We start from the raw sequence: 26,195 nt of genomic DNA on the forward strand, positions 1-26,195 counted from the left end.
TTGACTTCTTCATCCTTAACACTAGTTTTGGTGTTTTACCTCAACTTTATATTCTTCTTCTTCTTCCTCTTCCTCCTCTTCTTCTCCCTCTTCATCTTCTTCTTCCTCCTCCTCCTCTTCTTTTTCCTATTCCTCCTCTTTTTCATCTTCTTCTTCCTCCTCCTCCTCCTCTTCTTTTTCCTCTTCCTCCTCTTTTTCATCTTCTTCTTACTCTTCCTTTTCCTGTTCACAAAATGGGTATATGTTGTCACTAACTATGTACCCATTTTGTAATGAATTCATTTTTTCCTAAAATTAATTAATTTTTGGGCACAAAAATATTTTGTCATAAAAATTATGTTGATACAATAGGGACATATTAGACTTTGTGATAACCATTGTGTAATTTAGAATTAAAGTTTATAATTTAATTGTTACCTTCGTTTTCGTCTTCTTCCTCTTCTTCTTTTTATCTTCTTCTTCTTCTTCTTCTTCTTCTCTTCTTATTCTTCTTCCTCTTCCTCCTCCCCTCATTTTCTTCTTCTTCTTATTCCTTTTCTTCGTCCTCTTACCCTTCCTCTTCCTTCTCGTCCTCCTCCTCTTCTTCTTCTTCATCTTCTTCATCTTCCTTTTAACTTCTTGTTGTTTTTCTTCTTATACTACTCTTCTTATTATTTTTCTCTTCCTCTTCCTCTTACTTTTCTTCATCCTCCTCCTCCTTCACCTCCTAGTCCTCCTCTTCCTCTTGTTGTTGTTCTTCTTCTGTTTCTTCCTCCTCCTCTTCTTCTTTCTCTTCCTTTTCTTCTTCCTCTTTCTCTTTGTTTTCCTTAAAGATTATATGCGCAGATATTATCAAACCACATATATTTCCCTTCCTTGATCATTCTAATCATATCATATGCAGAGAATGCTATACAATTGTTGTTTAACAAATCAACCATTGGTAATTTTCTCTTTCATACTATCCACAAAAAGAAAAATATTTTATAAGGTAGACTAGTATCCCACATTATTCTAAAATCCCATTGTTTCTCCTATTTATTGTTGATTGATTAAGAACGATATTATTCATTTGTCGAATAATGAGTAGTTATAAGTAGATCTATTGTGTGAATAAAATATGATCAAGATATTGACAAGTGTGTTAAGTAGCTTAAACCCTTTATATGGTTTCTTAAGATGTTGAGTCCTAGTCTTGAACTACATTAAGTGGCATTTTGTAGCAAATGATTGGTAGGTTTCTAAATTATTTTTCTTGTATGGTAGACTTCATATAGAATTAAGGATTTGAAATTTGATATTTTTTTGGAATTCTTGAGTTGAAAACATCTGAACTACTAGTAGTATTCCTTATTAGGGATGAAAAAAGATCTACATAATAAATAAACTGATGAAATAGTGTCAATGTAGTAGGTGGGGTTTTATCCATACAAACCCCAACATGATGCATGACTCTTTATAAATCTAGGCAATTCGCACAACATTATCTTTTGATAAATTTATTTTGTTCAATTGTCGTGGATTAGCTAAATTGTACATTGAATGGTCCTATACTCTAGGACATTACATGTTAGATATTGAGTTAATATAATTCTCAAATATTAGCATTTTGAGAATTTACGTGTAGGAGGTTGTTCGAGGATAATGATATGTTCCTTTCTCTCCGAAATTAATAAGAAGTTCTACCCAGGAATAGTCTTGCTCTCCAAAAATGACCTTCACATAAGTGTGCTTTGCATTTTTATTTAGTGCTTATAAAACTGATCATTAAAACATATTTAATACACAAATTGTTCTACATATTCTATCTTTCTACCTCAATATGAACACCATGTAGATTAAATCATAATTTTGTCGTAACAACCTAATTTTCACCGTTAGGGAAAAGCCAAGGGGAAAGAATTGGGGCCATAATACATTTTTGGAGTAACTTGAGATTTCCTAATCTAGCCCAAATTTGGACGAAATCAAAGTCAGTAAGATCAGGGGAAATCCAGTAAAAATTACAGATCTATTAATGAACTTGATTAAATGAGTGGATACCTAAGACGTTAATCAACCCCTACAACTTTACTGAATTAAATTCGGGTGTGTAGAACTGCCGAAACTGATCTTAGCGTGAATAGGTTATTTTTTGAGTGCCATGGGATGATGGTGTGTTGTAAAATGGGGGTTTGGAATTCTTAAATTTGTTCACTATTCCCGTGCAATCCACAATGGAGGGATTATCCCGGCAAGGACGGGATGCTTTTGCATGTTGGGGATGCCATAGCGGGAAAGACGCGATTTAAGTTGAAAATAAAACTCCAAAAATGTTTTATTCTACACTTTCCGACTTTGAGAGCTAAGGAACGACCCCGGGTGTGTTCTTCACAATTTTCATCATTCTTAAGGCTAAAGGTGAGGGTTTTACTCCCTGAATCCATGTTTGGATTCGTACAACTTAGTTTCTTGGGTGATTATCGATGCGGGGGATTTGATATGGGAATAATGGTGGAAAAAGCCTTAATCTAGGTAAGGGGATCATAGGTTTTGTCTAGGGTTATATAGTTTGTTATAATATGGATAATTAGACCTTTGATTGTTGATCCTTGCGTACAAATTATTTTTTGTAGACCTAGAACAAGCGGAAAGAATCCGGCAAGGAGAGATTCAAATGCCTTAGGGGATTCAATCTTGGACTCAAGGTAGGTGATGGTTGTGATTTCATTTTTTGCGTGATATATGTTAGTAATTGCTTCATTGTAATGCATCCATGTATGTGAATGAAGCCTATTGATCACACCTAATGTAACTAAGTATGAAACGAAGAACTACATGTCATGAATAACCTATTAATGTATAATTATTAGAATTTACATTATGATTGTTATTGTGGTTTATTGAATGGATTGAGTGTGGCGCTCCGACACACTAACTTATATTGGTTGTCACGTTCCAGCATAAATATGGGATTGATTGCCACGTTTTAGCATAAATATGGGATTGGTTATCAGGTTCTTAAATAAACATTTGATCGAGTACCACGTTACTATATGCTAACAATTTTTGTGTGGCTTCCTGAGAGCACCATTAAATTGGGTTTCTGACACTACCCGAGTCTGCACACTAGACATGGGTTGCACTCAAGAACCATTGCTAGTCCCCAAACAAATTGTCACCCTGGCAAACTACAAGCGAAAGACTAACTTAAGCATGCAAAACCTTAAAACTGAATAAAAATTTCATACAACTTAAATACAAACTTTAGGTCCAAAGAAAAATTTGTATAACAAAGTTTATACAACTCACTATAAAAGGCAACTTTACTCTTTCAAGCATTTAACAAAAGAAATAAACACTTCTAAAACGCTATTGTTTATCTATGATTCCTCTAAATGGCAATGATGGAAGTCAGGACAATATACGCGACTTCCTAACAACTGAAAGTAAATGGAATCCTCCGGAAACAAGTAGGCTGATCATAGTTAACTCGATCTCCATCTGACGTCAATGAAGCTTTTGTTGATAATCCCGAATACCCGGATCTGCATCATGAGAAGATGCGGTCCAAATGGATTAGTACACGAAATGTACAAGCATGTAAGGGGAATTATAAAACATAAACATAAGCTTGAATCTTGATAAAAAGAAACTTAGTTACTCTTTTCAACTCACTCAACTCGAGAACCCTCAAGGGTACTCAAACTTACTCTACTCTGAATTACTCAAGGATAAGATAGTCAAGTTAGAGATGATATTTGACTTCAAAGATATGATACTCGACACAAAGATTCGATACTCAACTTCAAAAATATGATACTCAACTTGAAATACTCATCTCTAAATACTCAACTCATGAATATTTAACTGCTCGCATATCATTATAAAGTAGTTTTAAAAGGTGCAACATTAATAAAAGTTGACATGATGTCAACTCATAATCATAATATCATAAAAGACATATCATGCTCCCTCCAAAAGCCTACTTGTGCAATGCATGAATGAATTATCATTCACCCATATATACTAAGTAGAACCCCTTGAGGAACCATGCAATTACTTCTGTGGGAGTTTCTCTAACCGACAACCACCACTATGAGCCTAATGGTGATACAACGTCTTTCCCACGCTGCCAAAAGTGTCCTATTCTTTGTCTTCATATACAACGCTTAACTTAGTGGATCCTCTAGCTTAACTTAAGTGATCATCTAAACAGTATGACCCTTTGATATCAATGATGACTACATGGTTTATGGAGACTTGAGTCAATATGAAATCGCATATCATATCGGTGCTCAATACTACTCCCAAAAATATTCTTCGCTCATATGGTTTTAAAACAACTTCACATTTGGTTTGAGACAATTTTGTAGCTTAAAATCTCTTTTCTGGAATCGATGTTCCCTTTCTATCTCAAACTTATAAATTATTCTTTGACTTGATCTTAACTTGTAGACTTGACTCTTAATTTTTCTTGACTTTGATCTTAAATTTCCTTGAATTGGATTATGGATTAAAGGTTCATGATCTCATGTTTATGGATAATTCCATGATTTTCAACTTCGAGAGTTCATGCAGACTTATGAGCATAAATTACTCAATTGAAGGACTCAAGGACACTTCTCATCTCAAAATTGTTCCACTTATAGGGGTCGTGCTGAATTATGGGCATGAACAACTCAACTCAAGGACTCCATAGGTTACATGTTATAGTCCCATGATTATAAATATAAATGCAAATATGTTAGGAACTTATTACTCAAGACTTAGAAATTGTAGATGGTATTCCTCTCAAAGATACTCAATTTGAGGATACATGCAGAATTTATGCGCATGAACGACTAGAATCAAAGGTCTACATACTGCATAAAACCCATGTATACGAATCTTCTCATTCCCTTACTTCCTCAAAACATAGTTCATATTTATAGTTGATCTCAAGAATTCACAATTGAACTCAAACATGAATTATGAATTCAAGATTTATGGTTTATGATATGAAGGGTCTCAATAACAATATAGAAATTCTAGAATTAGGATAGAACTTTTAAAGAAACATGAACTCAAGAACTTAAAATCAACTTATCTCAACAATACTCAAAACTAGGGGTAGAATCCTAAATTATTTTATTACTGATTTGAAAGTAGATGTAGGGCGTGAGGACGAACTAGTCCAACACTATGATAGATTTACATACCTAGAAGAACAAGATTCTTGAAGAATCTTGAAAATGAACTTCATTAGAAGCCTGAAAACCCTAGCTTGAAGGTAAACAATCAAGAAAACGTTTATTGAGATTCTTGAATTAATTTTCTTCAAATATCTATGACCAAGGATTATGAATTTCATTAGTGTACATGAAAATCTGATTGATTTTCGCCTTTCATTAATCAAGAAATTCATTTATGCTTTTATTGGAGGTAAAAAGACAAAAACATTTAATTGTAATATTTTCTAGTTGGCAAATTTGTAACAGCATTGTATATGTTACTAAACTAGTGACAACTTTTTACTCAGAAGTTGGATTGACGCGAAATTGGTGGTATTGGAAAGTAGATTCAATTACCTTTAATTGGATAAGTTATTTCTAAGGGAATTATCAATATTATAAGAGATATGGTCCTTTAAAGTTTACCCAGGTAGAATCTTACATCAAAACTTAATAAAACTTCAAGAACATTTCTACAAGAAAGTGTACTTTTAACGATCAAGTCTTAAGAAGGGATACGAATGCAGTCGCTAAAAGTATATTTATTGCGACACATTTTTTTCGAGTCGTTAAAGGAGCATTTATAATTAAATATAATTAGAGTTAGTATAATATCCAGACTTTAATAGTATTTTAATTATTTATATACTAAAAAGGTATTGAAATTCTAATTTCATTATTTTTCCACTACACACGTGACCACTCTCCCACTTGTCCAAAAAGAAAACTTTGAGTACTGCTGCATAAACTTTCCTCATTCCCATCTTTTTCTCTCTAGAAGTGAAGAAAAAAACTTAATTTTCTTAGCATCTACAGTCAATGAGGTGATGGTTTGAGAAAAATATGGAATAGTTGGAGGAAATTTCGCACGCACCTGTTATCCTATGTTCTATTTGAATAAAATAAGCTAAGTAGATATTTAATTAGGTGCATCTCTCCAAGGTTTGTTAGATGAAAAATTGCGCATACAGTAACACATGTTTCTCTGCTAAACGTTATAAAAGAATGATCTTCATATCTATGTTTGATTGCGAAACAACAAAAATGTGTTTCTCTTCTTATGGGATGTTGTGACTTTGCTTCAATTGGAATTATTCAGACTCTATCTTGGTGTTTCCATCTATTCAAGGTAAGATTTTTGTTACTACAACTATGAATTGCTTTATGGAATTCTTGATTTTGTTCAATTTTAGGTTTCTCTCAATTTGTTATATATATTAGTCATATTGATATTTTCACCATACTTACTTGTGTGTGCGAGTGGTCCATTTTGTGTACTTTTGTCGAGTTAGATAGTTGATGGAGGATCCACTTATAGTCATGTAGAACTTGAGCCAAACAGCGAGTAGAAGCATGAAAAATATCAATAACTTATGTACTGTAAATTTCAATTATGAGTGTATCTAAGTTGTGTAGTATGGAAAGTTTAAGGTTATAAAAGTGGGCGAGTAACTCGAACACTACACAGTTAACAACAAAAATTGACAAAGATTTAATTTTTAGGCTTTGAACAGAAGTTTAAAACTCTTGCAGAACAAGAGGAAAATCAATATGAAAAAAGTTATTGCCTCTAATGTGAACTGCTAGTTCCTCGTCTTTAGGAAATTCAATAATAGTTCACCATTTATATCCCAACTCCACTATTTTGTGTCTCTACTTAGAAATGATAATTATACTAGAACTGCTCAATTAATTTTTAGGTCACTTTTGTTAGATGTTTTACTAGTATTCTTATCTATTGCATAATTTGTACCCTCTGTTTCATTGTGTCTGAGCCAATGGACTATTGAAACTTGTTATTGTCACAACGTGATATCTTCTATAAGTGCCAATAAAGTGATATGCGGTTTTTTTGAATATAAAGAATACAATATGTTGTTGGCCCTCTTTAGCGTCTGATAAAAAAGTGTTGTTGCACTTGGAGTGTTGTCGACTTAAATGTTACTAGCAGTTGTTGTTAGGTGTTTAGCTGCTACCTTACGTGCTAAGTTGTTGTTTTACCTGCTAACCTGCTACTTTAGCTATTGCTAATAGATTATGAAGTATTGTCAAGGATCCTTAGGTGTTTAGTTGTGACTATATAAAAATAAAATGATATTTATAGATTTTTTTTGTTAATTATTGTATATTTAATAGGAAAATTCATAAAAGTTGAGAATTTATTCAACAGTGGCACATGTTAAAAGAAGAAATATAATCTTTCGTCGTTACTGCTCAACACTAGTGTTTTTTTTTGTTTGACCCAAGTATATATTAGCTCAAGGAATGAGAATGAAGAAAATATTTGTAAGAGTGATCCTCTATCCTCTCTCAATTCACCTATCACTTGATACGAAATCAATCAAGAAGTAAAGAGATAATAGAATCCTTGAGTTGTACTAAACTAGTTATCGGGGACTATTGTCCAAAAAGGATAGAACTAAAACTAGCTTTAATATGAAAACTTTGGGTTATTTGGGGCAATATTCCATCAAAGCACTGTGTACATCCCTACTCTATTCAAATAGGGCAAAACGTCGCGACGACTCAAAAAATGATCAATTATATCAATTTTTAGAGAATTTAAGAATAAACGAATTTTAAAGAAATCGCCACCTAATTTTAGAAAAAACTAGAAATCCAATTAAGTTATCCATGAAACCAGTAGATTCTAGGTAAGGGGTTCAAATTATTCCGAAGGTAAGAGGTTAGGCACCCATCGGAATCCACAAATGTGGGTCCTGACTGAATTCATTTTTATTTCAAATTGAGGAGGAAAATAAAATAATGTACAAGTATAATAAACAATCAATATGCACAAATAATAAAATAAGAAATATAAGAAACGGCCTAAAGTTTGCCTAACGTCTATAATATACACAATAATGAATATACAATACATTTCAAACTTTGTCCGAATAGCTCCAATTTTAAACATCTTCGGATACTTGTAAAGACACTCAGTAAAGGTGTCTAGTACTGAATATATATGATAAAAATAGATCAATTAAATAATAATTTAAAAATAAAAATCTGCCTTATATACATGGAAGGCCTTGAAAATCGTCGATAATTTCTTAATGGGCCAATTCCATCATACAAAAACATATAAACTTATAGTAAATTTTCGTCTTTTCTAAATGTGGAGGCCTCCAAAATCGACAGATTTCATTTGGCCATTTTAATATATAAATAATATAAACATAAGCTAAAATTCTGTATTCTAAAAGTGGGGAGACCTTCAAAATCGACGGAGATATTTTTTCATTGGTCATTTTAACATATAAATAATAAAAACATAAACTAAAATTCCTTCATTTAAAAATGGGAAGGCCTCCAAAATCGATGAAAATAATTTTATATTGACCAACTTTAACATGCATCTTTCAAACACAAAAAATCACATAAACACAATATAAAATAATACTCGATAACCCGAAAGTAATGACCAACTGATAACTATACATTTCACTAAAAAAATATTATAAATCCAAGTCATTGATTCTAACAAAAACACCACAACATTATGAACAAGGTCAAATAAACCAAACAAGTATATATCAAATTGGAAAACTAAAATACCAAATAATTGTAATACTTTAAGAAACTAGAACAAATAAAAGTATTGATAAAAATTTAGCATAAAACTAAATCAAGAAATAAAATCAATTAGCTTATCTAGAAACTAAACAACACTATTGATAAAAGAGCATACTAACAGGACAAAAGTTCAATATTAATATCAAGTACTATAATGTGAAGGTCAGATAATATAATAAAATACTGAGCTAAATAAACGTGAGAACAACTAGAAATAAAGTAAATAACAGCTAGAGCAATTATTTATATTTTTTTTTAAAAAAAGAAAGATAAAAAATTAAACACAAATTTTAAAGTTAATCTTAATAACCTATGGTAATCAGAAATAAAGTAAGAAATAGTTAACCTTGTCGGAAATGGAATTGTTGGATCGTATGGATCTAGAGTTGGAGAAGACGAGTTCACCGCTGGCTGGTTTGGCTGACGATCTCGGAGCACTTTGGTTCAGTTCATCAGAGTTGAAGCCTAGAGCTTTGAGCTTGCTGTAAATGGTGATAGAATATTATTATTATGAATAACCTTAACCAATAATTAGAGTCTTGTACAATATATATAGTTGTAGACTATAAGTAATTACACAATAACCCAACATAATTAAGTAATTATATATTTTGTCTAACATCCCCCCTCAAGCTGAGTCTGGCGGTAGCAAGAGGAAGCTTGGAGAGAAGATACTGAAAACGCTGGGACGGTAACGGCTTTGTGAGAAAATCCGCCAGCTGGTCCTCGGTGGAAACATACTCAGCTGTCATGGCTCCATCAATTACCTGTTCACGAACAAAATGACAGTCCTTGCCCACATGCTTCATGCGCTTGTGGAAGACAGGATTCTTTGTCAGACAGATCGCAGATTTGTTGTCACAATACAAGTTTGGTGACGGAGTGGAAACATGAAGATCGGCTAGAAGGTAGGTGAGCCACATGACTTCCGAGGCTGCAGCGGATAGAGCTCGATATTCAGCCTCCGTGGAGGATTTTGATACCCGTCCCTTTTTTTCTGTGTTCCATGAGATTAAATTTGGTCCAAAGTAGATGAGATAACCTGCTGTCGAGCGGCTGTCCGATGGATCATTAGCCCAGTCAGAGTCGGAGTAGCCGCGAAGACGAAGGTCCCCCTGGAAAAAATAAGACCACACGAAATTGTGCCTTTGACGTACCGAAGAATGCGTTTGAGAGTGTGAAAATCGTGTTCCGTCGGACTGTGCATTTTCTAGGCCACGTAGTTGACTGCGAACTGGATATCTGGACGGGTAACAGTTAAATATTGCAAGCCGCCTACCAAACTGCGAAATAGGCGTGGTTTGTGGAACGACACGTCTGCACCGTTAGTCGATCGGCTGGGGCTGATTGGCGTAGGTGCGGTGGTGCATGAGTCCACGCCGGCTCGATGGATTAGTTCCCCTGCATATTTAGTCTAGTGTAAGAGAAGCCGATCACTGGTGCGTTCAACTTCCAACCCGAGAAAGTATTTGAGAGAGCCAAGATCCTTCATCTGAAATTCATGATGCATACAGTTTATAAAATCATGAATGAGGGTAGGGGAGGAACCAGTGACAACAATATCATCAACATAGAGAAGTAGTATGAGAATTCCTGTGGACGAATGTTTGACAAAAAGACTTGTGTCATTAGTGGTGGTAGTGAAGCCCTGTGCCGTAAGAAAGGATGAGAGACGTAGGTACCATGCACGTGGAGCTTGCTTTAGGCCATAGAGAGATTTTACCAACTTACATACATGAGTAGGATACCGTTGATCAATATATCCAGGAGGTTGCTGCATGTAGATTTCCTCCTCTAGTTCACCATGTAAAAAGGCGTTAGAAACGTCCAGCTGATGGAGTGACCACTGATGATGCATAGCTAGAGACAGTACAAGGCGGATTGTCTGTTGTTTAACCACTGGACTGAACGTTTCGGAATAGTCCAGCCCATATGCTTGATCATATCCCTTTGCAACCAGGCGAGCTTTGTATCTAGCCACAGTGCCATCTGAGTTGCGTTTGATGCGATAAATCCACTTACAGCCAATGGGAAACCGGTTCGGAGGAGGAGGAACTAACACCCAAGTATTTTGTCTCTATAACGCCTCAAACTCAGCATCCATAGCAGTGCACCAGTGTTTATTTTGAGCAGCCTATTTATATGTTGTGGGCTCAGTGAGTGGCTGGGCATCATAGGGAATGGTAGAGGAGTAAATTTTTGGTTTGAAGATGCCACTCTTGGCACGGGTAGTCATGGGGTGATGAGGAGCCGGGATTTGGGTGGGTGCTGTTTCTGCTGTGGCCGTAGGGCTGGTTGGTGTTGACGTTGGCTGTGGGCTGGTTGGTGTTGACGTCGGCTGTGTCGACGGGGATGGGATTGGTGTAATGTACGGGTGTGATATGTGCGTTGTTGGCGGAGTGGAAGTGCCGGGTGTCGAGTGTTGGTCGGGTGTGATAGCTGGCGGCATTGGTGAGGACTGAGGCGTGTGAGCAGGGCGAGTAGCTGCCGAGGTCTGTGTAGGAAAAAGGGGAAGAACTCCAAAGTAGGATGGTGGGGACGGGGACTGCTGGGATAACGACTCGTGATAGGGAAACTTGGTTTCATGGAACTTAACATGACGGGTCACATATATACGCTGGGTGGTGGGGTCAAAATATCGATAACCTTTGGTAAGGGGTTCATAGCCAACAAAGACGCACGGTTTAGATCGAGGTTGTAACTTATGATTCACCTCATGACGCAAATGGGGATAGGCAAGACACCCGAAAACACGGAGAATGGAGTAGTCCGGAGCAGTGTTGTATAATTTTTGATATGGAGAAATATGACCAAGAGATTTTTTTGGAAGACGATTAATTAAAATATTTGATGTGGCAAGCGCCTCAACCCAGAAAGTGACGGGTAGGCGAGCTGTGTGGAGAAGAGTAATGACAGTTTCGATGAGGTGACGGTGCTTGCGTTCCGCCACCCCGTTGTGTTCAGGAGTATAGGGACACGTTTTTTTGTGGAGGATGCCAAGACGCTGGAGAAAATTTGCAAACTGATTGTTGACATATTCGCGGCCATTGTCAGTTCGGAACAATTTGATGGTAGTGCCAAACTGATTCTGAACCATGAACTGAAAACTTTGGAAAGCTCCAAACGCCTCAGATTTTTGTTTTAAGGGATACAACCAGGAAAATTTTGTAAAGTCATCAATAAAGCTAATGTAATACCGAAAACCACCAAAAGATGGGACCGCCGTAGGGCCCCAAACATCAGAATGAATAAGTTGAAAAGGAAATAGTGTTGCATTATATGATAAAGAAAATGGTAGTTTGTGCGACTTGGACACAGAACACGACTCACAGGACGTTACATTGGACACTTTATTGAAACCAAAAAGAGAAAGTAAATGTTTATTGACTTCGACAGAAGGATGCCCCAAGCGACGATGCCAATCTTGAGGAGTGAGAATGGCAGAGCGAGCTGTTGGAGACGACTCGATAGACGCAGACACTTGATAATTGGAGGGTAGCATGTAAAGCCCTTGCTCACAGTGGCCTCTGTACCTCACTCGGTGGGTGGTGTTGTCCAGAATCTGAAATTCATTGGAGTTAAAGAGTAAGGTACAATTATTATCTTTGGTGAAACGATAAACGGATAGAAGATGGTATTTAAGGGATGGAACATGAAGAAGGTTACCAAGGTGAAAAATGCCAGAAGAGGTAGGTATTTTACCTGAGCCCACATGAGCAATAGGAAGAGGATGGCCACCTGCACTAGTGACACTGTCATTGCCAGAGTATGGAGTATAGGAGTAGAGACGAGACAGGTCCGGCGTTACATGGGCATTAGCACCTGTGTCCAGGAACCAGTTACCATTTGATTCAGCAGAGTTTGCAGCATAAAACGCTTGAGGTGACGACGTAGACGGTCCAGAATAAGAGTTATCAAACCTATGCCAGCAGTCCCACGCGGCATGATTATATTTGCCACAAATTTGGCAGATGATGGAGCTGCGAGAAGGTCCACTGCCACGGCCGAGAGAGCTGCCGCGACCACTCGAGAAGCCGCCTCGGTGTTGGAAACAATCGGCAGACCCCCCGCGACCACCTGCAAAGCTGCCACGACCAGGGGGTCCGCCTCTGCCGCGGTTGAAACCACGTCCACGACTGCCTCTATAGCCGGCAGACTGCCAGGACTGAGCATAGAGGGCGGTGTGTGGTTCGGCTGATCCACCAGCTTCCCGAACCTTCAACTTTTGTTCCATCTGTACGTTCAATTCTTCGGTGAGTAACCAAGGCGACGCTTCAGCAAACGTCACATGTGCAATATTCGTCCTAATATTTTGTTTAATGGACGAAATATTCGGACGACAAGCCCCGAAGAACACACAAGATCACGTCCTGATCTGGGATTCCAGATTTAGCACGATCCAGAGCAGCAACAATCGTAACAACAGAATCAAGATACTTTTGCATAGAGTCACTACCCTTCTGAATACCATGAAGTTGTTCCTTTAATTGAAATATATGAGTGCGAGATAGTGAGTTATACCGAAGTTGAAGATGATTCCATATGGCTGCGGCGGAAGTGAGTCCATGGAGATGATTCTTAACCGACGGGCTGATAATTGCTAAGAGACACGCCCGTAATTGGGCATCAACAACAGACCATTTTTCGAAGTCCGGGTTGAGTGTGACTGCGGTGGCCGCCGCTGCTGCCGCCGCTCCAGGTGGATCGTCGTCTGTGACGGTGAGTGTGGCGGGTGGAACCTCCATGGTTCCATCAACATACTCCATGAGTCGATGAGCGGGGAGATTTGCAGACGCGGTGGTGAACCAGGACGGAAAGTTTGAATCATTCAGTTTTTCTGGAGTAAGAGAATGGAGATTTTTTATAAAAAGCTTCAACCCCGTGGGGAGATCATCTAGGGGATCTGTGGTCTTCACCATGGTGAAGTAATCGTTGAAGGGAGACGGCTAGGGCGGCTAGGGTTTGGGAAAAATAAACCCTTGCTCTGATACCATGATAGAATATTATTATTATGAATAACCTTAACCAATAATTAGAGTATTGTACAATATATATGGTTGTAGACTATAAGTAATTACACAATAACCCAACATAATTAAGTAATTATATATTTTGTCTAACAAATAAGCCTTTAGCTCCATTTTTTATGGAGGGTTTTGATTTGTTTGCCACAGCTTTGAAGCTCACCGAGGCTGCTGGAGCTGGTTTGAATACCTACAAAATAAATCAAAATCGTAAAGGGGAGAGAGGGAAAGGGACTGGCCGTGGTTTCATGAGTTTCGAGCTCTCTGGCTTGTTATTGCAGCAGGAAAAGGGTAGAAAGTGTTGGGGTTTTGGGTTTAGCAGAGGAGTTGTTTCAGGTGATAGTGGGGTTGGAGTTGCTGTGGTCTGGAGTAGAAGAAAGAAGTGGTGATGGCTGGTTCTGGGAGATGGTTTTCCGATGAGCTAAATGAGGTAGAATAGGGTGATTTGGTGGTCATTTGGTTGCTGTTTCTTGTTGGAATAGTACGGGATCTCGCCGGAAAAGTGTGTGAAGGGCCTGATAATGAAGATGTGAGTTGTTTCGTCGAGAAAAGGGCAAGAGGAGGGAAAATGAGAGGTCTTTGGGTGGTGGTGGCTCGTCGGGAAATGCTCCGACGAGGTTGGTGGCCGGAAATATATGAAGCACTTAAAAAAAATCTTATGACTTTCAAAATCTGAAAAAATAACACTAAAATTTATTCACCACCTCCTATTTTTGACCTAATCTAAATCTAAATAGGGAAAAAATGTAATGGGCCCAAATGTGTGTGCTTGAAATTGTGTCCAAAATTATTGATCAATCTCACTATGTAAAATTTACCCGTAATACTCAAATGATTTTTTAGATTTTGTAAACTATAAAAATAAATATAACGAATAAAATGAATATATATATATATAAAAACGTGACTAATGACATGAATTTAGCAAAAATAATGATTTAATCAAAATAAAAATATAAATCAAATATTTGAATATATTCGATCAGCTATGAAGAAAATGTAATTAAGTTTAACTAATAAAAAATCCTAAATTTTGACAATTAAGAATACTTATCGATAAGCTTATTTTAAATTGTAAAAAATATATATTTTGAACTATTAAATAAATAAACTTAAAATTTATGAATTTTGAAAATGTTAGGCAAAAAATGGGTGTCAACAACTGTCTGTTTCGTTGTATGATTGATGAAATAAATCGTGGACAATGAAAATTTATAAACCCAGTTTTGAACGAACACATGACCTTTGTATAAAAGTGTGGTTGAAATGTAGTGAAAGTCGATCCAGAACTTGCATCTAAAAGGTTTTACACTGTGTTGCGTCCTTGTTGAAGTAGTCCGCACGTGTGGTTCCTCTGAGAGTGCATCCTATATAATGTTTAAAAAAAAACATAAGACTCATTAGTATGACAAAACTGAAAGAAAAAGGGTAGCATCTCTTACGCTAAAATGAATGGGGCTAACCGATTGGTAGGATATAAATACATGTCCATTGGTATGACGAATGAAGATAATCCATCGGAAGGATATGAATGTATGTCCATTGGTAGAACAAATGAAAAAAGAAAGAAAAAGAAAATAATGACCTATCGTTAGGATTTTGCATGTTTGTCCATCAGTAGGACGAATAAAAATAAATATGATTCATTGGTAGAATTTTGCATGTATGTCCATCGGTAGGACGAATGAAAAAGATGATCCATCGGTAGGACGAATGAAAAAGATGATCCATCGGTAAGATTTTGCATGTATGTCCATCGGTAGGACGAATGAAAAAGATTATCCACAAGTAGGATGATAAAAAGGTGGCCCATTGGTAGGATCTGAATGTGTGTCCATCGATAGGATGATTGAAAAGATTATCCATCAGTAGGATTTTTAATATATGTCCATCGATACGACAAATGCAAATATCTTTCAACGCAAGATTCCACCGACTTGAACATTGAATAGATAGTGTGCACATCCTTCACCACCGAATAGATGAGACTTAAATGTGAATATATTTCAACGCAAGTTTCCACCGACTTGCACGTTGAAAAGATAGGGTGCACATCCTTCACCTCAAAATAAATGTGACTTAAATGAAAATATCTTTCAACTCAAGTTTCCACCGACTTGAACGTTGAAAATATATGGTGCACATCCTTCACCACCGAATAGATGCGACTTAAATGCAAATATCTTTCAACGCAAGTTTCCACCGACTTTAACATTTAAAAGATATGGAGCACATCCTTCACCACCGAATAGATGCGACTTAAATTCAAATATCTTTCAACACAACTTTTCACCGATTTGAACGTTGAAAAGATATGGTGCACATCCTTCACCACCGAATAGATGCGACTTAAATGCAAATATCTTTCAACGCATGTTTCCACCGACTTGAACGTTGAAAAAATATGGTGCACATCCTTCACCACCGAATAGATGCGACTTAAATGCAAATATCAACGCATGTTTCTCTCGACTCGAACGTTGAAAAGATATGTTGCACATCCTTCACCACCAAATAGATGCGGCTTAAATGCAAGTTTTCACCGAGTTGAATGTTGAAAAGATATGGTGCACATCCTTCACCACCGAATAGATGCGACTTAAATGCAAATATCTTGCAACGCAAGTTTCCACCGAATTGAATGTTGGAAAGATATGCTACACATCCTTCACCACCGAATAGATGCGACTTAAATGCAAATATCTTTCAACGCAAGTTTCCACCTACTTGAACATTGAAAAGATATGGTGCACATCCTTCACCACCGAATAGATGCGACTTAAATGCAAATATCTTTCAACGCAAGTTTCCACCTACTTGAACATTGAAAAGATATGGTGCACATCCTTCACCACCGAATAGATGCGACTTAAATGCAAATATCTTGCAACGCAAGTTTCCACCGAATTGAATGTTGGAGAGATATGCTACACATCCTTCACCACCGAATAGATGCGACTTAAATGCAAATATCTTGCAACGCAAGTTTCCACCGAATTGAATGTTGGAGAGATATGCTACACATCCTTCACCACCGAATAGATGCGACTTAAATGCAAATATCTTGCAACGCAAGTTTCCACCGAATTGAATGTTGGAGAGATATGCTACACATCCTTCACCACCGAATAGATGCGACTTAAATGCAAATATCTTGCAACGCAAGTTTCCACCGAATTGAATGTTGGAGAGATATGCTACACATCCTTCACCACCGAATAGATGCGACTTAAATGCAAATATCTTGCAACGCAAGTTTCCACCGAATTGAATGTTGGAGAGATATGCTACACATCCTTCACCACCGAATAGATGCGACTTAAATGCAAATATCTTGCAACGCAAGTTTCCACCGAATTGAATGTTGGAGAGATATGCTACACATCCTTCACCACCGAATAGATGCGACTTAAATGCAAATATCTTGCAACGCAAGTTTCCACCGAATTGAATGTTGGAGAGATATGCTACACATCCTTCACCACCGAATAGATGCGACTTAAATGCAAATATCTTGCAACGCAAGTTTCCACCGAATTGAATGTTGGAGAGATATGCTACACATCCTTCACCACCGAATAGATGCGACTTAAATGCAAATATCTTGCAACGCAAGTTTCCACCGAATTGAATGTTGGAGAGATATGCTACACATCCTTCACCACCGAATAGATGCGACTTAAATGCAAATATCTTGCAACGCAAGTTTCCACCGAATTGAATGTTGGAGAGATATGCTACACATCCTTCACCACCGAATAGATGCGACTTAAATGCAAATATCTTGCAACGCAAGTTTCCACCGAATTGAATGTTGGAGAGATATGCTACACATCCTTCACCACCGAATAGATGCGACTTAAATGCAAATATCTTGCAACGCAAGTTTCCACCGAATTGAATGTTGGAGAGATATGCTACACATCCTTCACCACCGAATAGATGCGACTTAAATGCAAATATCTTGCAACGCAAGTTTCCACCGAATTGAATGTTGGAGAGATATGCTACACATCCTTCACCACCGAATAGATGCGACTTAAATGCAAATATCTTGCAACGCAAGTTTCCACCGAATTGAATGTTGGAGAGATATGCTACACATCCTTCACCACCGAATAGATGCGACTTAAATGCAAATATCTTGCAACGCAAGTTTCCACCGAATTGAATGTTGGAGAGATATGCTACACATCCTTCACCACCGAATAGATGCGACTTAAATGCAAATATCTTGCAACGCAAGTTTCCACCGAATTGAATGTTGGAGAGATATGCTACACATCCTTCACCACCGAATAGATGCGACTTAAATGCAAATATCTTGCAACGCAAGTTTCCACCGAATTGAATGTTGGAGAGATATGCTACACATCCTTCACCACCGAATAGATGCGACTTAAATGCAAATATCTTGCAACGCAAGTTTCCACCGAATTGAATGTTGGAGAGATATGCTACACATCCTTCACCACCGAATAGATGCGACTTAAATGCAAATATCTTGCAACGCAAGTTTCCACCGAATTGAATGTTGGAGAGATATGCTACACATCCTTCACCACCGAATAGATGCGACTTAAATGCAAATATCTTGCAACGCAAGTTTCCACCGAATTGAATGTTGGAGAGATATGCTACACATCCTTCACCACCGAATAGATGCAACTTAAATGCAAATATCTTTCAACGCAAGTTTCCACCTACTTGAACATTGAAAAGATATGGTGCACATCCTTCACCACCGAATAGATGCGACTTAAATGCAAATATCTTTCAACGCAAGTTTCCGCCGACTTAAACGTTTAAAAGATATGGTGCACATCTTCACCTCCGAACAGATGTGACTTAAATGCAAATATCTTTTAACGCAAGTTTCTACCGATTTGAACGTTGAAAAGATAGGATGCACATCTTTCACCACTGAATAAATGCGACAAAAATGCAAATATCTTTCAACACAAGTTTTCACCGACTTGAACGTTGAAAAGATAGGATGCATATCGTTCACCTCCAAATATATGCAACTTAAATGCAATATCTTTCAGCGCAAGTTTCCACTGACTTGAAGGTTGAAAAGATATGGTGCACATCCTTAACCAGAGAGATGCGACTTAAATGCAATGGCCTTCTCATCGAATGAAAAATGCAACTATCCTTTCAGAAAATGAAAAATGCAATGACCTTTTGGATAAATAAAAAATGCAATGACCCTCTTGACAAATGAAAAATGCAATGACCTTCTCGGTAAAATAAATGCAATAGCCCTCTCGGCAAATAAAAAATGCAATGATCCTTTTGGTAAATGAAAAATGCATGACCTTTTTTGGTAATGAAAAATACATGACCTTTTTGTTAAATAAAAATGCAATTATCCTTTCAAAAATAAATAATGCAATGACCTTTTCGATAAATAAAAATGTAATGACCCTCTGAAAAAATAAAAATGTGATGGCTTTCTCGGTAAATGAAAAAATACAATGGCCCTCTTGGCCAATAAAATGCAATCACCCTCTTGGCAAATAAAAAAGCAATTATCCTTTGGTAAAATGAAATGCAATGGCTTTCTCGACAAATAAAAAAAAAGCAATGAAAATACAACTGATGGATGACCCATTGATTTTCCCCAATTACGAGGTGGATGGGTTGTGTGTCTTGAAAATGTCATCATCTCTATGCGTTCATGTGTCCCTGTATTAGAAAAGGAACAGTTAGAACACACAATGTCGCTTTAGCTAGCAACATGATTAAGAAACTTTAAGGAAAGATTCACAAGAAAATATGTACAAAGCGCCTTTCACTTTGGCACAAGTGAGCAATGATCATTTTTCTCTCGAACGCTTTATGTCCTTTGAAACTCGTTTTTTATTGGAGATTTGTAAAAGAAGCTGCTGACTTGGCATGACAACACTGAAGATTTGCAAGTTGACTTTGAGCTTCAAACGTCGAAGGATTTTTAAAGTTGTTATCAAGCTTCTCGGTGTATTCATTAGAATTTTTGAGGTCATCCACAAAAAATTCTATCCAAGTTAAAACTTTTGGCAAATCTCAAAATGATCCCAATCTTGACTTGGTGGAGATAACACCCTTATTGTGAATTTTTGAGATATTCTTAAATTTTCTATCCAGTGTTTACTACAAGGAGAAGGAAAAATCACACTGGTATATGACCGAGCCGTCGTGGCTCGTACATATCCTGTTTAGTCAGAAATCAAATCAAATGTAGTTCAAATCCTATAGTTGATGAATACTACAAAGAATCTGAGACAAGATCATTAATAGAAAATGCACAATATGAACATGATGAAATGGGAAAATAATATTCAATGTGATATTCAAAGCCTAGAGACAAGATATATCACATTTTTGGGAAGAACAATCCAATGAAGTAAAATAGGACTCCCACACATACAAGATTAATCTCATGACAATTTTTACAATGAACAACTCAAAAGGGCAATTTCTTCTTTTTTTTAAAAAAAAATGAGAGACTCTAAAAAAGGTTTGAAAAATATTAAAGAGTGGGTGCTTGCTCACTTTTTTTATATTTTTTCTTTCTTTTAAAAAATAAAGAATGTGATGAGACAGAAATCTTGACTACAATTGGTACCAACAGTTAGGATTGCAGGTAAATCTCTCATTCTCTTTTTTTTCTTTTTCTAGTTAAGATTGAATTCAAGATAATTCCTACAGATTCAAGTGATACCTCAAACATACTTTGAGTCAACAAAATTTGTTCACCTTACTCCAATCACAGGTTTGAATTGTATCAATCCTCATGTTTCAAGTGCCCTCACGATAAAGATTGGTCCTATTTCACACATATTTGAAACATTTGATTTTAGGACATTTTTCAAAGTGTGCTCACACTCACAAGAATGTTCAATGCGTACAAGTGTGATACCATATGTTTAGCCCTTATGTAAATCTTCACCAATGTGAGAATATTTGAAATGAGATCATGTAGAAATTGTCATTGGCTTATAACGTAGGCTTAGGGATGGATAGGATATTTATTTTGGATAAGAGTGACTTAATTTCTCCTTGAGCGTCACACTGAATTTGTGTCCTTAATGATTGATACGCATTTGGCGTCAGCCTCTTCATTGTCCTCCACTCTTTTGACTTCTTTTGAATTCTCATTTTTAGAGCATTTTTTCTTTTTTTTTCTCACCCCCTTTGTTTCGACTTCTTTGAGTCCTCAAATCGTGGAGTTTTTCTTTTATTTCATACCTTTCTTTCAACTTCTTTTAAGTCCATATTTTTGGATCTTTTCTTTTATTTTACTTCTTTCATTTGAATTTTTCTCCTCTATTGTTGGAGTATTTTTTTTCTTATCTGACCTTGTAGGGTATTTTTGTCTTTTTTTGTTTATATCAACTTATTTCTTTCTTTCTTTTTCCGTCTCCAGAAGTCTTTTATGCTTCTTTGACTTTAGGAGACTCGATATCTTTGCTTTTGGAAATTTGAAACATGGATCATCTCTTATAATTTGCACATTCTTGGTGCACTCGAGAAGGTTGGGCCAAGAGAGGGATAATGCATGCAAGCACTCAAAAGGGTAATGACTAGAATGTGGTTGTTCAAAGAAAGGTTTCAGGATTAAAAATGAAAAAATTAATGATTAATGTCATTTGGTAGGCTTTGAAAGGCACAATCGGATCAGAAAATACCTACTATCCTTTCTCAAACCAAACAATACTCAGGATTTTCACCTCGTTAACATTCAAGCCAACTTCTAGATCAAAAGTGCGATACAATTGAATTTTGATCTAAAAGCTGACCACACAGCGCACATGAAACATAAGGTTAATTTTATTCTTATCTTGAATGCATGCAAAAGAATTTTCAAGCATCACAAAAGTATAAATTAGAGGTACCAAAAGAATCAACGGTTTACCACAAATTCAGTTTTCTCCATCTTATCAAATATTTTTACACGCTCCTAACTGCCTTGGTCCAAACTAAGTCGAAGATATGAATATTATGATATAAACATAATTTTTTTGAAAGAATGAATATCAAACCCAAGAAGGGATGCCTACGTATCTCATCGAGATGAGAATCAGGTGAGCATAGTTCATGCAGATATATATTTGAAAATATGTACACAATTTCTTTTTGTTATATGTTTACTTTTCAAAAAATGTATACCGAACCGAAGAAGGGTTGCCTATATATCTTATTAAGATAAAAATCACATTTGCGTAGTTCGTGCAGATACAACTTTGAAAATATGCACAAACTATTTTATTTTATTTTTTACTTTTTTTAAAAAAAATACCAAAACCAAGAGAGACTGTGTACGTATCTCATCGAGATAAAAATCAGGTGAGCGTATTTCATGCAGATATATATTTGAAAATATGTACACAATATTTTTTTTGTTATATGTTTACTTTTATAAAAATGGATACAGAACCCAAGAATGGTTGCCTACGTATCTCATCAAGGTAATAATCAGGTTTGCGTAGTTCGTGCAGATACGACTTTGAAAATATGCACAAACTAGTTTAATTTATTTTTTACTTTTTCAAAAAAATAGTACCGAATTCAAGAAGGATTGCCTACGTATCTCACCAAAATGAGAATCAGGTTCGCGTAGTTCGTCAGATATGACATAAAACTATTTTAAAATTTAAACAAACTCGAAGCTATTCTTTCTATCCTTTTAACCCTCAACCTTTGTAGTGTCTGTTGAATGTCCGACCGTTGTCGGGGACGGTTTTCATGCAAAAATATGAGAAATATGTAAGAGCATGATCATTATGCGAAATAATAATAATAAATTAATGAGTGTGACCTCATAGTCAAATTCTCCCCTGTTTGATCGTTTTGACTTGATATTAATGTCTTGTGAGTACAAGTGTTCGAATTTCTCCACTTGCCTCTTGCAACTTCGAACAAATAATGATTTTCAAATTCTGACATAAATAAACCATTCGCTTTAAAGAAAAGCAACTCAAAAGGTAAGAGTGTTAATTCCTGTTCATAAAGGATAATGCAATATATCACACAAAATATTGAATTAAACATATAATCACTGTTTTGATTGAAGACAAACTCAATTATATACTCACATAACATACAAACAATTATGGTGCATCATATACAAATATGCGACCCTTTTATTCCAAGGGTAGGCATATCGATCTGAAGGATGTATTGCGCCCTTTGACAACATTGCATCGCACCCAAAACACTTAGTATAATTTTACAATATTTCAAAAAGGTACTAAATAAGAAAAAGAACAAAAGAATACATACAAATAATCAATCCCACGCAGGGGTGTAAGCCTAAACTAAACCTTCTAGAAGGTCCTTCCTCACTTATTGAATCATTTGTCATCTTCAGATGCCAACACCTTTTAGATGAAATGTTAACTTGTGAAAATATTTATTCAACTAGAGTAAGCTATCAAAATAAACCCTCCAACCAGAATTGACAATGATTTGCCAAATGTCGAATATATGCTTCATATTAAAACACACAAGTATGATTTGTTTTTTATTAACAAATAGGCCAAATAGACACAAGGCGGACGTCTAATGGGCCAAACACGCCCTGGATGTCGACTTAGTTCAAAATGCGCTAGAAATTGGGATTTGGTTTGACTCTACACTAGTTGACTAAGAGTGATTTAGAAAAGACTTGGTTACCCAAGTCAGACAAACTACGGGGTGAAGTATAATAAATGATGTTGGATGACCGCAAGTCAACTATTCGTTTACCACTTCAAAAGAATTCAAAAGTGTTTTTTGAAGGACAGTCGTGGAAAGCCACATAACCGTCTTTTTTCTAATGCATTATATTTGTCATTTGACGGAAATTATGCAATGAAATGCAATGCCAATATACATACAATAAAATAAATAATGAATAAACAACAACTACAATATACAAATAATCAGCGAAATATAAAAAACAAAAATTATAACACAATAAAGGAAATTTTTTCTCAATTTGAAAAGATGAAATCATATTGATTTGAACATCTAATACCCAGAGGAGTCACCATTCTATTTGCATCCCTAGTCTATTCAAATAGGGCAAAAAGTCGCGGCGACTCAAAAAATTATCAATTAGATCAATTTTTAAAGAATTTAAGAATAAACTAAATTTAAAGGAGTTGCCACCTAATTTTAGAAAAAACTAGGAACCAATTAAGTCATCTACTAAACCATTAGATTCTAGATAAAGGGTTCAAATTATTCCGAAGGGAAAGGGTTAGGCACCCTTCAAAATCCACAAATGTGATTCCCAACTGAATTAATTTTTTTTTCAAATTAAATAGAAAAATAAAATAATGTACAAGTAAAATAAACAATCAATATGCACAAATAATAAAATAAGGTAATATAACAAACGGTCTAAAGTTTACCTAACGTCTATAATATACACAATAATGAATACACAGTACATTTCAAAGTTTGTTCGAATAGCTCCAATTTTAAACATCTTCGGGTACCTTTAAAGATACTTAGTAAAAGTGTTTAGTACTGAATATATATGATAAAAATAAATGAATTAAATAATATTTTAAAAATAAAAATCTGTCTTATATACATGTAAGGATTTGGAAATCGTCGGTAATTCCTTCATGGGCCAATTTCATCACACAAAAATATATAAACTTAAACTAAAATTCGTCTTTTATAATGTGGAGGCCTCCAAAATTGACGGAGAAATTTTTTCATTTGGCCATTTTAACATATAAATTATATAAACATAAACTAAAATTTCGTCTTTTAAAAATGGAGAGGCCTCCAAAATCGACGAGAAATTTTTTCTTTGGCCATTTTGACATATAATAATATAAACATAAATTAAAATTTCGTCTTTTAAGAAATAGAAGATCTCTAAAATCGACGAAGATATTATTTAACTGACCAATTTTAACATGCATCTTTCAAATACAAAATCACATAAAACTTAACAAAAACACAATATAAAATAATACTTGATAACCCGAAAATAATGACCAACTGATAACAATACATTTCACTAAAAAAAATCTTATAAAATCCAAGCCATTGATTCTAACAAAAACATCACAATGAACAAAGTCAAATAAACCAAACAAGTATATATCAAATTGGAAAACAAAAATACCAAATAATTGTAATGTTTTAAAAAACTAGAACAAATAAAAGTATTGATAAAAATTAGCATAAAACTAAATCAAGAAATAAAAACAATTAGCTTATCTGGAAACTAAACAACACTATTGATAAAAGAACATACTAACAGGACAAGAGTTCAATATTAATACCAAGTACTACAATGTGAAGGTTAGATAATATAATAAAATACTGAGCTAAATAAACGTGAGAACAACTAAAATTAAAGTAGATAACAGCGAGAGCAATTGTTTTGTTTTTTTTTTAATTAAAAAGTAGATAAAAAATTAAACACAAATTTTAAAGTTATACTTAATAACCAATGGTAATCAGAAATAAAGAAAGAAATGGTGAACCTTGTCGGAAATGGAATTGTTGGTTCGTATGGATTTGGAGTTGGAGAAGATGAGTTCGCCTCTGGCTTGGTTGGCTCACGATCCCAGAGCTCTTTGGTTCAGTTCATCGGAGTTGCAGTCTAGAGCTTTGAGCTTGCCGTAAATGGCTTCTTTAGCTCCATTTTTGATGGAGGGTTTTGATTTGTTTGCCACAGCTTTGAAGCTCACCGAGGTTGCTGGAGCTGGCCGGAATATCTACAAAGTAAATCAGAATCGTAAAGGGGAGAGAGGGAAAGGGACTGCCAGGTGGTTTCATGAGTTCCGAGCTCTCTGGCTCGTTATTGCAGCAGGAAAAGGCTAGAAAGGGTTGGGGTTTTGGGTCTAGCGGAGGAGTTGTTTCAGGTGGTAGTGGGGTTGGAGTTGCTGTGGTCTGGAGTAGAATAAAGAAGTGGTGATGGCTGGTTCTGGGAGGTGGTTTTCCGGTGAGCTAAACGAGGAAGAACAGGGGTGATTTGGTGGTCGTTTGGCTATTGGTTCTGGTTGGAATAGTGGGGGATCTCGCCGGAAAAAGTGTGTGAAGGGTCTGATAATGAAGATGAGAGGTTGTTTCGTCGATAAAAGGACAAGAGGAGAGAAAATGAGAGGTCTTTGAGTGGTGGTGGCTCGTTGTAAAATGCTCCGATCAGGGTGGTGGACGAAAAAATTTGAAGCACTAAAAAAAATTTTATGACTTGCAAAATCTGAAAACATAACTCATACAATTTATTCACCACCTCCTTTTTTTGACCTAATCTAAACCTAAATAGAAAAAAATTCAATGGGTCCAAATATGTGGGTTTGGAATTGTGATCCAAAATTATTCATCAATTTTCGTATGCAAAATCACCCGTAATATTTTAATTTTTTTTAAATTTATGTAAAATATATAAAAAAATATAACGAATAAAATGAATATTATATATATA

At 35.8% G+C, this 26,195-nt stretch overlaps 1 long non-coding RNA gene across 1 annotated transcript; it reads right to left on the reverse strand.

Annotated features, from left to right (window-relative positions):
• Positions 1-22,783: 22,783 nt before the first annotated feature.
• On the reverse strand, positions 22,784-25,985 carry LOC114074823. The gene is made up of 2 exons (XR_003575112.1): positions 25,252-25,985; positions 22,784-23,139 (listed from the first exon to the last, which is right to left on the reverse strand). It is a non-coding gene; the product is annotated as an uncharacterized LOC114074823 (long non-coding RNA).
• Between the last annotated feature and the right edge of the window lie 210 nt (positions 25,986-26,195).

The sequence above is a fragment of the Solanum pennellii genome, chromosome 11 (assembly GCF_001406875.1).
Source record: "Solanum pennellii chromosome 11, SPENNV200".
NCBI classification, from domain to species: domain Eukaryota; kingdom Viridiplantae; phylum Streptophyta; class Magnoliopsida; order Solanales; family Solanaceae; genus Solanum; species Solanum pennellii.